Below are 16939 nucleotides of genomic sequence, written 5' to 3' on the forward strand. Positions count from 1 at the left end.
TTATTCATATGTATTTAATTATCGTACCTAATGTTCACACATTGTACACATTTGGCCAAATTTGTGATGAAATAAAAAAATAAATAAGAAAAAAACATTGTAACCCATATTAACTTCCCGAATGTCACATGCTGGTTATGTTACAGAACACTGTTGTGTGTTCTCAGGTCAAAATGACCTCATATATCAACAAATCTGCAGAAAGTCAAGCAAGTTTCACTGGAAATCTGAAGCCCGCAAGGACTTGGATTTGATATTCTTTTGTGCCTTAGGTTTCTACAAAGATATGTAATCAATGTGAGCACCAGCATGATCACAGGCAAAAACTGCTGACCTCTGCCACAAGATTTTCATTTGTAGAAAAAAAATTGGAAAGCTTACATATCTCTACACCACTGAGATGATTGCATGTTGCGTATACTATTTGGGAGCAATTTTTTAAAACAAATATAATGTTTCTATATATTATATAAACCATAAGAGTCGATGAAATAAGCACTCCCATCAAAATTTACATCCTCTTTATATATTGCAGTCATCATATTATATAGCACTTGTTACACTCTAGGTGGTGCTCATGGTTCATGGCCTCATTGTGTCACAGACTGGACTTACCCTGGAGGGGTTTGACTAAGCAGCTACCTTGGTGTTCGCTGGAGCCTCTAGTTGGGAGGACAGATTTGTGCTGCAGGTACAGTAAAGGAAATAATTATTTGATCCCTTGCTGATTTTGATAGTTTGCCCACTGATACAGACATGAACAGTCTGTGATTTTATGCGTAGATTAATTTTAACATTGAGAGATAGAATATCTATATATATAAAATTGAATGTATGTATGTGTGTATCACCTACCAATCATGAAGCATCTTTCATTTCACCAGAGCTGTTTAAAAGAAGCTGGGCTGTGATTGGACCGTTCCAGTCAGCTCTGTGGTTCTGACCCCAGGGTTTCTTAAAGGGATCATTGGTAAAGAAGTTAAGGCAATTCCACTCAGCGCTCTGGTTCTGACCCCAGGCCCCTCTTAAAGTGATCCCCGGTATGGAAGTGAAGGCAAATCGACTCTGCGCTTTGGTACTGACCCCAGGCCTCTCTTAAAGGGATCATTGGAATGGAAGTCAGGGAAAATCCATCCAGCGCTTTGGTTTTGACCCCAGGCCTCTCTTAAAGGGATCATTGTTGTGGAATTCTGGGCTATTCCACTCAGCATTCTGGTTCTGACCCCAGGCTCTCTTAAAGGGATCCTTGGTATGGAAGTCATGGCAATTGCCTTCAAATGCTCTGGTACTGACCCCAGGCCTCTATTAAAGGGATCATTGGTATGGAAGTCAGGGCAAATCCATCCAGCGCTTTGGTTTTGACCCCAGGCCTCTCTTAAAGGGATCCCTGGTATGTAAGTTAGGACCGTTCCACTCAGCGCTGTGGATCTGACCCCAGGGCCTCTTAAAAGGATTATTGGTATGGAAGTTAGGGCAATTCCACTCACTGCTCTGGTTCTGACCCCAGGCCCCTCTTAAAGGGATCTCAAGTATGGAAGTTAGGGTAAATCCCTCAGTGCTCTGATTCTCACCCCAGGCTTCTATTAAAGGGATCATTGGTATGGAAGTCAGGGCAAATCCACCCAGCGCTCTGGTTCTGACGCCAAGCCTCTTTCAAAAGGGATCCCCGGTATGGAAGTTAGGACCGTTCCACTCTTCACTCTGGTTCTGACACCAGGCTGACGGGATGATGTGGGATATTAGGGGTAGCAGTCCGATGGCTCTGACGGAATGATGCGGGATATTAGGGATAGTAGTCCGGTGTCTCTGACGGGATGTTGTGGGTTATTAGGGGTAGTAGTCTGGTGGCTCTGGTTGATGGGGCGATGTGGGATATTAGGGGTAGTAGTCCAGTAGCTCTGGCTGATGGGATGATGTAGGATATTATAGTGAATTTGGCTATGCGGAGTGGGAAGGGCTATACACTCAGCTTTATATATATATATATATATACATATATATATAGATATAATCATAATTTCATCATAATAATAATCATAACCGCCTTATATCTCCTCTCTCGTCTCTGTCTATCGCCCTACACGTGCCCTCCGTTCTACAAATGACCTAAGACTAACATCCCCCGTAATCCGAACCTCACACCTCCGTCTCCAAGACTTCTCTCGTGCTGCTCCAGCTCTCTGGAATGCACTTCCCCAGACGATCAGACTGATACCTAGCCCTGACCTATTCAAGCGCGCTTTGAAAACCCATCTCTTCAAACAAGCCTACCACATCAACTACTCAGCAAGCTAACTTTGCCCTGTTCCCTCCTTCCAAATATTATTCTGAATCTGCACCCTACTATTCATCTGTCTCCACACCCTTCATGCACATGATAACTGCATTTGATACTTGTCTATTGCACTTAAACACACGGGCTGATGACCGGATCATGCAGCTTTATATGAAAATCCCTATTATAATTGCCAGACCTGAATTAACAAGCATTTCTCACCTGCTGTGTCCCCCCATTTCCTTGTAGATTGTAAGCTTGCGAGCAGGGACCTCACTCCTAATGTCACTGTTTGAATTGTCTTAACTTGTATTGAATTTATTGTCTGTACATGTCCCCGCTTAATTGTAAAGTGCTGCGGAATATGTTGGCGCTATATAAATAAAAATTATTATTATTATTATAATTTGTTATAACTAACCGTAGTTAGTTTCTATGCCCGGGCAGCGCTGGGCTCTTCAGCTAGTCAAAAATAAAATCCAGAAAATCACATTTTATAAATTATATATATATTTATTTGCATTTTGCAGTGAGAAATAAGTATCTGATCCCTCTGGCAAACAAGACTTAATACTTGGTGGCAAAACCCTTGTTGGCAAGCACAGCAGTCAGACATTTATAGCACTTGATGATGAGGACTGCGCACATGTCAGGAGGAATTTTGGTCCACTCCTCTTTGCAGATCATCTCTAAATCATTAAGATTTTGAGGCTGCCGCTTGGCAACTCGGAGCTTCAACTCCCTCCATAGGTTTTCTATGGGATTAAGGGCTGGAGACTGGCTAGGCCACGCTATGACCTTAATGTGCTTCTTTTTGACCCACTCCTTTGTTGCCTTGGCTGTATGTTTTGGGTAATTGTCTTGCTGGAAGACACAGTCACGACCCATTTTTAATGTCCTTGCAGAGGGAAGAAGGTTGTCACTCAGGATTTTACGGTACATGGCTCCATCCATTCTCCCATTGATGCAGTGAAATATTCCTGTGTAGAGATGGGCAGACACCTGTATGTTCAGGTCCGGTGGGTTTGGCCAAACAGTTACAAAAAGCTCGGGTTTGGGTACAAGAACAGTACCTGGACCTGAACCCAAACTCGGACCCCATTCACTTGAATGGGGGGCCCGAACAACCAGTGTTTGGCACGCTGTCATTTGCATGACAACGCTGCAAACACCGCTTCTGATCAGCAGTGAAATCATCCCCGCAGGTCAAACAGCAGTGGTTGACACACTGTCAAAAGACAGGGTGAGTGCTCAGCTGTGATCAGAGGTAGAAAGTTTACCTCCAGTGACTGGTGTCAGCTGATGGGACTACTGATCCCATCATCTGACACCTGCTGCTGCTAATTACAGTGAGAGCAGGAGCGGCGGATGGGAGTATTCACCACATGCCAAAGCAAATCCCTATTTAAATGGCTGCTGTTCTTTTAACAAATTTGCATAAATCAGTTGTACCACCAAATATTAGAAACTTTATAATATATCTTATCTGCAAGATGTGTTTTTTTCTCCACCTATGAGGCACTTCTCCTTATCCCTGCCTCTTGAGCTTATAATTCATTCTGAAAAATAGGTAAAATCTGTCTTGTTCATCTAGTTCACTGAGAGATCATAACAGCTGCCTACTGAGGTTTATAGGAATGGGAGGTTGGAGGAGGAAGGAGGAGCAATGTGAGAGAAAAAAGGATAGAGATGTGGCTTGATTTATAGTAAGCTTTTTATCTAATCTCAGTACTGGAGTCATAGCTACACTACTAAGTACTAGTATGTAATGCACTCTATGCTGCTACTGAGAGATTAGATCACAGCTGCATGGTGAAGTTCAGCCAGTTCACTGAGGGATCAGAACACAGCTACGTAATGAGGTTTATTGAAAAGGAGGATGGAGGAGCATTGCGAAAGAAAGAAGCAGAGATATGGTCCTACTGCTTTAAAATGCTATATAATGCACTCCATCCTGCTGCTGAGAGATTAGATCACAGTTGCCAATTGAAAATTGTGGATGGGGAAGCAATGTGAGTTAGAGAAGCAGAGAGATGGTGTTACTGCTTTATAATGTGCTTTATCTCATTGCAGGTCTGGATTTGCAGCTACACTACTGAGTACTGCTGTAGAATGCACTACATGCTGCTGCTGCAGTTTTTGAAAACTTGCTGCAATGAGATATGAGAGCAGCAAGAACACATGTCTCTGTGCACTGAATTATAGCAGCAAGTCTCCACTCTCCACTAGCTCAGGGACGACTAAAAATTAGAGCTTGCTCCTACAAAAGAAAAAAATTAGTGACAAATGCAGGAAGGAAATGTTACTTCTGACAGCTCATTCTGACAAGTAATCTGAAGCTACAAGTATACTTTAACCCCTTCCCAACATGCACTGTACATATACTGCTCTGTGGGAGGTGCGTTCCTGCAAAGAGCAATATATGTATGGCACCGCCATTTCTGGTCACTGCACGGCATCGCGTGTTGACCGGGTTAAGATCGCTGCTGTCCTTGACAGCAGACTATCCCTGAAAGTCACCTCGGCATTAGCGATCGCTGTTTGCTTGGTCAATTCTGACCAGCCAATCACAGCAAAATATCAATAAAGTTAAAAAAAATTGTGACATGCTGTGATCACAGCCATCACAATGGGTGGAGTGATCGCAGAGACACTTCAATTGATTAACCCCTTTGGTGCTGATTAGCTGAACAATAGTTTCTCGCCAACCAGCACCAAAGATGTTAATCTAAAATAGCGATAACTGCCCTGCACGCCATCTTTGTTTCAGATTTGGCATGTAGAGCAGTTGCATAGCCCCTCTGTGTCACCTCAGTAAAACATTCGTTGGTGGCCAGTGTGATCCCTGTGCGATCTCCTGCCTCCTGTGCTGCATCCTTCTCCACTGAGATCCTCTTGCAATCTGTGCTATGCTGTGTGCTGGCTGCTGTGTGACTCATCAGTGATCAAAGCAGCAGCGGCAACTCCCACATCCCTGTTGCAGTACCCCCTCCCCTTGTACCCCTTTCCCTCATCCCTCCGCTTCCAATTGAATTTTTAGCACACTTTTTTGCACTTTTTTTTGTGTGCACAGCATCCTGCGCAGAGCATTTGTGCTCTTCCTGTGTCCGCAGTGTTCTGGTCAGTATCGCTGCTGATCAGACAGCGCTACAGGATTTTTTCTTTTTTTAGTAAGCTAGTTTAGTGGATGTCATAGTGTAAGCGACGTCCGATATTTTTTAGAAAAAAATAATAATAGTTGTTAGTACAGCGTAGTTAGAGGTAGCGAAGTAGCGTAGCTGGCTTCACAGGTTATGACGAAGGGGCATATTTAGCCCTGAAATGCGTAAACTGGTGTCTGGGACCCCTGCTATCTTTTGCCATTTTTTCTACTGTCGGTTGTCCATTTATTTTTACAGCCAACATCACAGTATTAGTGACAACCGATCTTCTTTTAGAGGAAAAAAAAATCATACAGAGTAGTTTTCTAGGTAGTGACGTAGCATGTTAGTATAGCCGGCATCACAGTGTTTGGTAATGACGATCCGATCTTGTTTTAGAGAAAAAAATAATAGTAGTTAGTTGGTACAGCATAGACTTAGAGGAAGCGAGGCAGCGTAGCCTGTGTCACAGTATTAGTGAATACCGATCTTCTTTTAGAGAAAAAAAATTGTACAGAATAATTTTATAAGTAGCAAGATAGATATTGTGTTAGTGTAGCCAGCATCACAGTGTTTGGTGATGACTGATCTTGTTTTAGAGAAGAAAAAAAAATCATATAGTATAGTTTTAGAAGTAGCGAGGTAGCGTAGCCAGCATCACAGTGTTTGTGTTGAGTTGACCGATCTTGTTTTAAAGAAAAAAAAAAGATCACACAGTAGTTTTATTGGTAGTGAGGTAGCGTGTTAGTATAGCCAGCATCACAGTGTTCGTGATCATCGATCTTGTTTTAGAGAAAAAAAAAATCATACCAGAGTAGTGTGAGGCAGTGACTGGTGTCATATGCAAGCGTCACTATGTGTTCCCCCCTGGATGTGCACAGAAGCATATTGAGTCCGTGGGAGTGCATTGCAGTCTCAGGCATAGCTGTGATTGAAGTGAAGTAATTGTTGGTCTGGGCAAGCTATTTGTCCGAAGCAGATTTAAGTAAACTTGCCTGCGCCCCCAGTGATAAAGATAGGGGACGCAGGACGCATGCAGCGTCATGCGCCGGTAGGCGGAGCTACCGGCAGAGGCGCGGTAGGGGGCGGGGCTTAGCGGCGGCCGTGCGCAGGCCGTCTCTGCGCTCAAAAGCGCTAGTGTGAAACTAGCCTTAATCGGACGAATGCAATGCGATAAAAAATTATTATTAAATTAACCCCTACAACTCCAAAATTTAACCAACAAACCCTCATCTAATTACTAGTGATAGACATCTAAAAAAACATGAAATGAAATGGTTAACTGTATGTAAACCATGTGTCATTTCATGTCGGGTAGGAGAATGATTTCCCAAAAGCCGGCAAATGTTTCAGCGGCTATACTGCTATGAAGAACTGTATGAATTAGAAATGTATATATAAATTTGTCTATATGACATGTGTATATATATATACACTCACTGGCCACTTTATTAGGTACACCTGTCCAACTGTGTGTTAAGACTTAATTTCTAATCAGCCAATCACATGGCGGCAACTCAGTGCATTTAGGCATGTAGACATGGTCAAGACAATCTCCTGCAGTTCAAACCGAGCATCAGTATGGGGAAGAAAGGTGATTTGAGTGCCTTTGAACGTGGCATGATTGTTGGTGCCAGAAGGGCTGGTCTGAGTATTTCAGAAACTGCTGATCTACTGGGATTTTCACGCACAACCATCTCTAGGGTTTACAGAGAATGGTCCGAAAAAGAAAAAAAATCCAGTGAGCGGCAGTTCTGTGGCCGGAAATGCCTTGTTGATGCCAGAGGTCAGAGGAGAATGGGCAGACTGGTTCGAGCTGATAGAAAGGCAACAGTGACTCAAATTGCCACCCGTTACAACCAAGGTAGGCAGAAGAGCATCTCTGAACGCACAGTGCGTCGAACTTTGAGGCAGATGGGCTACAGCAGCAGAAGACCACACCGGGTACCACTCCTCTCAGCTAAGAACAGGAAACTGAGGCTACAATTTGCACAAGCTCATCGAAATTGGACAGTAGAAGATTGGAAAAACGTTGCCTGGTCTGATGAGTCTCGATTTCTGCTGCGACATTTGGATGGTAGGGTCAGAATTTGGCGTAAACAACATGAAAGCATGGATCCATCCTGCCTTGTATCAACGGTTCAGGCTGGTGGTGGTGGTGTCATGGTGTGGGGAATTTTTTCTTGGCACTCTTTGGGCCCCTTGGTACCAATTGAGCATCGTTGCAACGCCACAGCCTACCTGAGTATTGTTGCTGACCATGTCCATCCCTTTATGACCACAATGTACCCAACATCTGATGGCTACTTTCAGCAGGATAATGCGCCATGTCATAAAGCTCGAATCATCTCAGATTGGTTTCTTGAACATGACAATGAGTTCACTGTACTCAAATGGCCTCCTCAGTCACCAGATCTCAATCCAATAGAGCATCTTTGGGATGTGGTGGAACGGGAGATTCGCATCAGGGATGTGCAGCCGACAAATCTGCGCCAACTGTGTGATGCCATCATGTCAATATGGTCCAAAATCTCTGAGGAATGCTTCCAGCACCTTGTTGAATCTCTGCCACGAAGAATTGAGGCAGTTCTGAAGGCAAAAGGGGGTCCAACCCCTTACTAGCATGGTGTACCTAATAAAGTGGCCAGTGAGTGTATATATATATGTATTCTATGTGTCTAGATCTATTCTTTAGTATGTGTTGGAAAACCTGTCATTGGGCTCCATTATATGTCCATTTTGCTAGCCTGCGAGAAAATCTCGCCAGACGGATGTCAAACGGATGCTTAGATGCGAGTAAAATCGCATCATCACACGAAATTCGGCTGACAGACGGATCCCTGGTGAAGAAACATTTGTGCGATTTCGGTCCGTCAAAATTGGACCGATTTTTTTATCGCTTAGTGTGACTCCAGCCTTAAACGGACTACAGGATGGTAGTGGGGCAGTCCGTTTCTTTCCTAGCCGGGTTTTCCATGTGGCCTACGGCCACAGGGTCCCTGTATAAGCCCCTGAAGCAGAGGGTTGGGTGTGTCAGTTTGGTTTTGCAAGTGTGCAGAGAAGAAGGCTCTGCAGAGCTCCGCCTGTGTGAGGCAATACAGGGCCAAGCGGAGCCAAAAGGCCTAGCCCCCCCTCTTTGTACACTGTGGTGTAGTCGCCTACGGCAACTGGTCCCGGTTACGGACTATCTTGTTTTCCCGGATGCGATCCGGAGGATACCTTTTGAGTTCCATTGCAAGTTTTCTTTGGACATAAAAAGACTTTGTTTTGAACTTTCCTGTGTCACTGCCTGTCTGTCACACTGCACCAACCCCGCTGCCCTACATATGGTTTGAAAATGCGGGCAGTGTGAACTGAGGCATACCCCAAAGCATGCTGCATGTCAGTAATCAATCCTGCAACGCTACCGCTCAAGCCTGCTGACAAAATGGAGGAGCTTTTGAAGCAGTTGGTCCTCACTCTGCAGCAGGAACAGCAGCAGAAGCAGCTACAGTTTCAGCAGTAGCAGCAAGAGGCACAGCAGTAGGAGCTGCAGCAGAAAACGAATGAGCTGATCTTGCAGCATATTACGCCCCTGCAATAGGTGGCCTCAACAGCAACCCCAATCCGTGCTGAGGCGTGATAGAAAGTTTGGACAGCACTGAGGAAGTTGAGTCCTGAGGATGATATGGAAGCATTCCTCATGGTGTTTGAACGCACCGCAGAGCTTTCCAGTGTCACAGTGGGCTGAACCTGTGGCCCCCTTCCTAATGGGAGATGCCCAGAAGGCCTACCTGGACCTCAGTCGGGAGGAATGCCTGAACTATGAGAAGCTGAGAGATGAGATACTTGCCTGACTGGGGGTTAATACGTATGTGCGGGCTCAGTGGGTGTACCAGTGGTCCAGAGTCTCATCCCGCCAGATTTCAGGCATATGATTTGCTGCAGCTGGTAAAAAAATGGCTTCAGCCTGGGGCCTTAAAACCATCCTAGATGGTAGAAAGGGTGGTGGTTGACTGCCTGGTGAGGGCTCTGCCAGAAGCCATACAGCGTTGGGTGTGTCAAGGGGACCCGGGCACTTTGGACCAGGTTGTTGGACTGGTTGAGCGTTGTACAGCCACTGAGGACTTTGTACGGGACACTGCTACACTTCGGCTGTCACGACAGGCCTCACCAGCCCAGGAGCCTAGGAAGAGTCCACAATCCTCGGTTGGGGCTAACCAGGACTGAGCCCGTGATGAGGGGGAAACCCAATGTGATGGAGACAAAAGTTCCATTTCCCCTAAAGCGGCCCTAAGCTATAGTCGTGCCACAGTTATTAAGTGCTGGCAGTGTCAAGGGCCCGGACATGTGACTGCCAACTGCTCCCTGATATCTGAACCCATAGACTGCGGGTATACTCGCTGTATCTCTATGTGTGCTCAGCCAGTCTGTACCGCCACAATAGGTACTGCCGGCAGCGAACCCTGGCTGTGCCAGGTGCTCATCAATGGGTACCAAACGGAGGCTCTCTTGGACTCGGAGAGCATAGTGACTTTGGTACATGGGTCCCTTGCTGCTGGGGACAACCCCAAAGAATGGAAAGTGACGATGATAGGGAAACTCTGGGAGTACCCAACTGCAGAGTTTACTTTTTCCACACCGTATGGAGACATCAAACATGTGGTAGGAGTGGTGAAGACTCTTCCCTTCCAGACTGTGTTGGGAAGAGACTTGCCACTGTTCTGGTCTCCCACTTAACCTTCCCAAAGTAAATGTTGTTCAAGGCACAGAACCCGAAGATCCCATGTCAGGGAGTCCTGCCGTAGGGGTCGCCAACCTAGGGATAGAGTGTAACCACAATGGGTTTCACCTAAACTTATTTGGCAGGAGAGGTTGAGGAGACCCCACTGATCCCTGACCTGGAAATGTCCCCTGTTAAGTTTGGGACAGCTCAGCTCCAAGGTCCCAAGCAGACATGCGCATATAAAAAGAAAGTCTGGAGGAACCGGGAATGTGTGGTCACGGAGGCAATGCCGGTCGTACCCACAGTGCGGACATCGGTGATCCAGCGTGACATAGTCACCGAGCCCTGGCTAAGGGTACGGAGGAAACAGTACCGAGTGCCAGAAGCCCAGTATTTTGGTTCTGCTGTCAGTCAGGAAAGTGGGTGTGTCTTCTGCAATGGAGAATGGGGACATGGTCACATAAAGTGTGGAGGAGAAACGCAAAGGAAAGGAAAGCATGAGTCACTCGATGGTTCCGGTCCCTACAACACTTTGGTTTTTCAGTGGAGGATCAGGCGGGGAAGTCACAGGGACATGTGGATGCCCTTTCACAGACACCCGGTATGGTGGCAAGTGTTCAAACCCAAAAGTTTGACCAGAGGATGGGGTTATGTGAGGCTGTGACTGGTGTCATATGTGAGGGTCACTATGTGTTCCCCCCAGGATGCGCACAGAAGCGTATTGAGGCTGTGGGAGTGCATTGCAGTCACAAGCATAGCTGCATGCCTGTATTATCCCATCCAAGTGCACTGGGACTCAATTCGCAAGAACGGGATAGTATGTCATACTGATCGTGACCGGGAGTCTGCTGATTATCACAGCTGACACCTGGCACTATGTGCCAGGAGTGGTCACGGACAGCTACCGGCACTTTAACCCCCAGAACATTGCGATCAAACAAAATTTGAGCATTCCAGTGGCATAGGGAAGCATCACGCAGGGAAAGGGCTCCCTGCATGCTTTCCTGAAACCCTCCGAACAACGTGATGAGATCACATTGTTCCGAGGGTCTTATCCCTGCAGGCCCCCAAATCCAAGATGGCTGCGGGGTCCTTCCGTGTCCTGAAGAGAGGTTGCTTGTCAGTGCCTGCTGAGAGCAGGTGTTGGCAAGCCTCCTGCACTGCCTGTCAGATCGCTGATCTGACACAGTGCTTTGCAAAGTGTCAGATCAGCGATCTGACACTATAGTGATGTCCCACCCTGGGACAAAGGAAAAAAGAAAAAAAAAATTTACTTGTGTAAAAATATTTTTTTTTAAATTCCTAAATAAATAAAAATATTTTTCCAAAAAATACATTTCTTTATGTAAATAAAAAACAATAAAAGTACATATATTCAGTATTGCCGTGTCCGTAACAACCCGCCCTATAAAACTGTCCCACTAGTTAACCCCTGTAATGAACCCCTTAAAAAAAGGCAAAAAACAATGCTTTATCATCATACCGTCGAACAAAGAGTGGAATAATACGTGATCAAAAAGACAGATATAAATATCCATGGTACCGCTGAAAACGTCATCTTGTCCTGCAAAAAATGAGCTGCCATGCAGCATCATCAGCAAAAAAATAAAAAAGTTATAGCTCACAGAATAAAGTGATGCAAATATAATTTTTTTTATATAAAATTGTTTTTATTGTATAAAAGCGGCAAAACATAAAAAAATATAAATGAGGTATTGCTGTATTCGTAGTAACCCGAAGAATAAAACTGCTTTATCAATTTTACCACACGCGGAGCGGTATAAACGCTCCCTCCCCAAGAGAAATTCATGAATTGTTGGTTTTTGTTCATTCTGCCTCCCAAAAAATCATAATAAAAAGCGATCAAAAAATGTCATGTGCCTGAAAATAAAATGTCAACTTGTCCTGCAAAAACTAAGACCTCACATGACTCTGTGGGCCAAAATATGGAAAAAATTATAGCTCTCAAAATGTCATAATGCAAAAACTATTTTTGCAATAAAAAGCTTCTTTTAGCGTGTGACAGCTGCCAAACATAAAAACCCACATATGGGGTATCAGCAGACTCAGGACAAATTGCACAATAGCTCGTGGGGTCAAATTTCTTCTGTTACCCTTAGGAAAATAAAAAATTGGGGGCGAAAATATCATTTTTGCGGAAAAAAAATATGATTTTTAATTTTTGTGGCTCTACGTTATAAACGTCTGTGAAGCACTTGGAAGTTCAAAGTTCTCACCACACATCTACATAACTTCCTTGGGGGGTCTAGTTTCCAAAATCGGGTCACTTGTGGGGGTTTCCACGGTTTAGGTACATCAGGGGCTCTCCAAACGCGAGATGACGCCCACAGAGACCATTCCATCAAAGTCTGCAATCCAAAACGTCACTACTTCCCTTCCGAGCCCCAACGCGTGCCAATATAGTAGTTTTCTCCCACACATAGGGTATCAACGTACTCAGGACAAATTGGACAACAACTTTTGGTGTCCAATTTCTCCTGTTGCCCTTGTAAAAATAAAAAATTGCAGACTAAAAGATCACATTTGTGGAAAAAATATGATTTTTTTTTATTTTCACGCCCTGGCGTTATAAACTTCTGTGAAGCACTTGGGGGTTCAAAGTGCTCACCGCACATCTAGATAAGTTCCTTGGGGGGTATAGTTTCCAAAATAGGGTCACATGTTGGGGATTTACACTGTTCAAGCACATCAGGGACTCTCCAAACGGTACATGGCATCCGATCTCAATTCCAGCCAATTTTGCACTGAAAAAGTCAAACGGCGCTCCTTCCCTTCCGAGCTCTGCCATGCACCAAAACAGTGGTTTACCCCCACATATGGGGTATCAGTATACTGAGGACAAATTTCACAATAACTTTTGGGGTCTTGTTACCCTTGGGAAAATAAAAACTGGGGCTGAAAAGCTGATTTTTGTGGAAAAAATATGTTTTTTTTTTAATCTTATGGCTCTACATTACAAACTTCTGTGAAGCCCTTGGAGGTTCAAAGTGCTCACCACACATCTAGATAAGTTCCTTGGGGGGTCTAGTTTCCAAAATGGTGTAATTTGTGGGGGGTTTCCACTGTTTAGGCACATCAGGGGCTCTCCTAACGCAACATGGCGTCCAGCCAATTCTGCGTTGAAAAAGTCAAACGGCGCTCCTTCCCTTCTGAGCTCTGCCATGCACCGAAACAGTGGTTCCCCCCCACATATGGGGTATCAGCGCACTCAGGACAAATTGCACAATAACTTTTGGGCTCAAATTTCTCCTGTTACCCTTAGGAAAATAAAGAAAATGGACCTGAAGTAATTTTTTTGTGAAAAAAGTTAAATGTTCATTTTTATTTAAACATTTAAAAAATTCCTGTGAAGCACTTGAAGAGTTAATAAACTTCTTGAATGTTGTTTTGAGCACCTTGAGGGGTACCGTTTTTAGAATGGTGTAACTTTTGGTTATTTTCAATCATATAGACCCCTCAAAGTGTTGTAAAAATGAGAAATCTCTGGTCAACTTTTAACCCTTATAACTTCCTACCGAAAAAAAAGTTTGGTTTCAAAATTGTGCTGATGTAAAGTAAACATGTGGGAAATGTTACTTATTAAGTATTTTGTGTGACATATCTCTGTGATTTAAGGGCATGAAAACTCAGAGTTGGAAAATTGCGAAATTTCCAAAATTTTCACCAAAGTTCTGGTTTTTTTCACAATATAAACGCAAGTCATATCAAAGAAATTTTACCACTATCATGAAGTACAATATGTCACGACAAAACAATGTCAGAATCGCCAGGATCCATGGAAGCGTCCCAGAGTGATTACCTCATAAAGGGACAGTGGTCAGAATTGTAAAATTTGGCCAGGTCATTAACATGCAACCCACCCTTGGGGGTTAAGGGGATAAGAAAACCTGCTCTGGACTAAAGGATGCTTGTGAGGCAGTCCGATTCTTTCCCAGCCGTGTTTTCCATTTGGCCTAAGGCCACAGCTTCCTTATAAAAACCACTGAAGCAGAGGGTTGGGTCTGTCAGTATGGTTTTGCAAGTGTGCAGAACAGAAGGCTCCCTGGATGAAGGCTAACTGCTGAAACGTGTGTCGGGTCTTATGGTGTGAGCTGTATCCTACACTACAGGTATTGCTTCATGTGTAATATATTTGTATACTGCTGTTGAAGTGGAATTTGTCTTTTTGTTTCACATTAGGTGTGGGTTTATCAGTGGCAAGTAATGTTTGGCCTTGTAGGGCCCTTACTTAACATCTAACTATAGGTACTTACTCCCTTATTCGTATGCATATCCCCACCATAGGTATCTGTTTAATTGCCCTATTTTCACTCACAACTCAACAATGACTCTGTAGGTTTCATGTGTGGAGGTTTTTAGTATTTTTGCACCACCTTGTGGTTTCCCAGTTTTGAATATGCTTAGACTATATGTGTAAAATAAATTTTCAGTATTTAATAAAAATGTATATGTTTTTAATTGTGGATTTATGTGTACTTTTTTTATTATATGATGACATTCTAAATTTGTACTGAATCTGTTATGTCCATGTAACATTTGTTGTGGCATTTCGTATGTAAGGGGTGTGCAGGTGGCTGATTTCCCCCCTGCACCTCGATGCATATCTGCTGGATCAAACCAGGTACGCTGTTGATGTTTTACTAATGTGCTTATGTGTATATGTCATTTATAGTATATGTTTACATGCGATGTAATGCTTATATACCTGTATTGTGTTAGGGACTAAGGTAGGAACAGTTGGCAACATAGTTAGGCCTAATGTTTAGCATAGTATGAGGTTATGTGAAGTATAGTGCAGTGGGGGCACTATAGAGGCAGGGATGTAGATTTAGATGTAAGACAAGATAGTTAACTGGTTTTAGCCAGTTAACTATCCCTAGTGAGAGGAGTTAGGTCTGAGGTAACTTGTTCTAGAAAGAGTTGTGAGGTAATGAGTGAAGTGAACAGAAGCAGTGCCAGAGGCGGAGACACAGTGAAGTGAAGGCTTGGATTACAGAAAAATTGGAAACGGTCAGGAAACAAGTGGGACTGGGCAGCCTGAGGGAACAAATGGTGAGGATTTTGGGCAACTCCCAAGATGTTTCTGAATGGAAGAGGAACGAGGAGCCCCTGGAAGAAGCAGGACCGTCATCTCAGTTAGTTGTGGTATTGGGTACCTAGGAACCAGATCTTGTGCCAGAAGACAGTATTAGGGAGAGTCTAGAGAAGGAAGTTTCTGTGTTGTGTGGAAAATACTGGACTGTAACTGCAGCAAGTTTGAACGAATTAAGTAAAGTTTTGCAAAAAATGAACAGAGACTCTGACAATATTTGTGAGTGCGTGAGAATAAAAGGAACCCTGTCTTCTGAGTAGAACGCTGGCCCACAGGTGGATGAAGCACCGCACACACAGCACATTACAAAATGGACATTCTGATTTTACAGCAGTGGAGCGTCAGGGTGTGGAAAAGTTAAAGGCCCTTGCCACGACTGACACAGTGGCCCCCATTACAGGTAATTTCCAGCATTATATAGCTGTGTGTATGTGGATATTTGTATTTAGAGCAGAAGGCTCTGCAGAGCTTCACCTGTGTGAGGCAACACAGGGCCAAGCGGAGACAAAAGGCCAAGCACCCCTCAGCGTACACAGCGGTGCAGTCGCCTACAGCAACCGGTCCTTCTTTTCCCTGCTGCGATTCAGAGGATACGTTTTGAGTTTCAGTGTAAGTTTTCTTTGGACATTTTGTTTTGAACTTTCCTGGGTCACTGCCTGTCTTTCACGCTGCACCAACCCCGCTGCACTATAGTAGTTTTAGAGGTTGCATGTTAGTGTCGGCGGCGTCAGTGTTTGGTGACATTCGATCTTGTTTTAGAGAAAAAAAAATGTGTAGAGTAGTTTTATAGGTAGGGAAGTAGCATCTTTTTTTTTAATAAAAAACCCTGCTATTGCCTGCTATAGCGTACGTCACATTGTTGTTGATGTTCCTTTTTCTTTTGTAAAGCAAAATAATTATTCGCATAGAATAAATTTATAGGAAGGGCATTAGTATAGTGAAATGGTGTCACTTGTAGGAGATTTCCACTGTTTATGCACATTGGGGGCTCTGCAAACGCTACACAACGCCCGCAGATCATTCAATGTCTGCAATCCAAGACGTCACTCTTTTCCTTCCGAGAGCTGCTGTGGTTTTCCTCAATATATGGGGTATCAGCGTACTCTGGAGAAATTGCCCAACAACATTAGTGGTCCATTTTCTCCTGATACCCTTGTGAAAATAAAAAAAATTGTGGCTAAATGATCATTTTCTGGGAAAAAAAATGTGTTTTTTTATTTTCACAGCTCTACGTTATAAACTTCTGTGAAGCACCTGGGGGTTCAAAGTGCTCACGACACAGTTAGCTAAGTTCCTTGAAGGGTCTAGCTTCTAAAATGGGGTCACTTGTGGAGGTTTTCCACTGTTTAGGCACATCAAGGGCTCTTCAAACGCGACATGGTGTCCGCTCTCAATTCCAGCCAATTTTGCGTTTAAAAAGTCAAAAGGTTCTCCTTCCTTCCGAGTCCTGCTGTGCACCCAAACAGTGGGTTTCCCCCACATATGAGGTATCGGCATACTCTGGAGAAATTTCACAACAACGTTATTAGTCTATTTCCTCTAATTACCCTTGTGAAAATAAAAAAATCTCGGCTCAAAGATCAATTTTGAGGAAAAAATTGTGATTTTTTAATTTCACGGCTCTACGTTATAGACTTCTGTGAAGCACCTGGGAGTTCAAAGTGCTCACCACACAGCTAGATAAGTTCCTTGAAGGGTCTAGTTTC

Source organism: Dendrobates tinctorius, unplaced genomic scaffold, assembly GCF_039654945.1.
Source record: "Dendrobates tinctorius isolate UK_male_01 unplaced genomic scaffold, ASM3965494v1 ptg000003l, whole genome shotgun sequence".
In the NCBI taxonomy this organism is placed as follows: domain Eukaryota; kingdom Metazoa; phylum Chordata; class Amphibia; order Anura; family Dendrobatidae; genus Dendrobates; species Dendrobates tinctorius.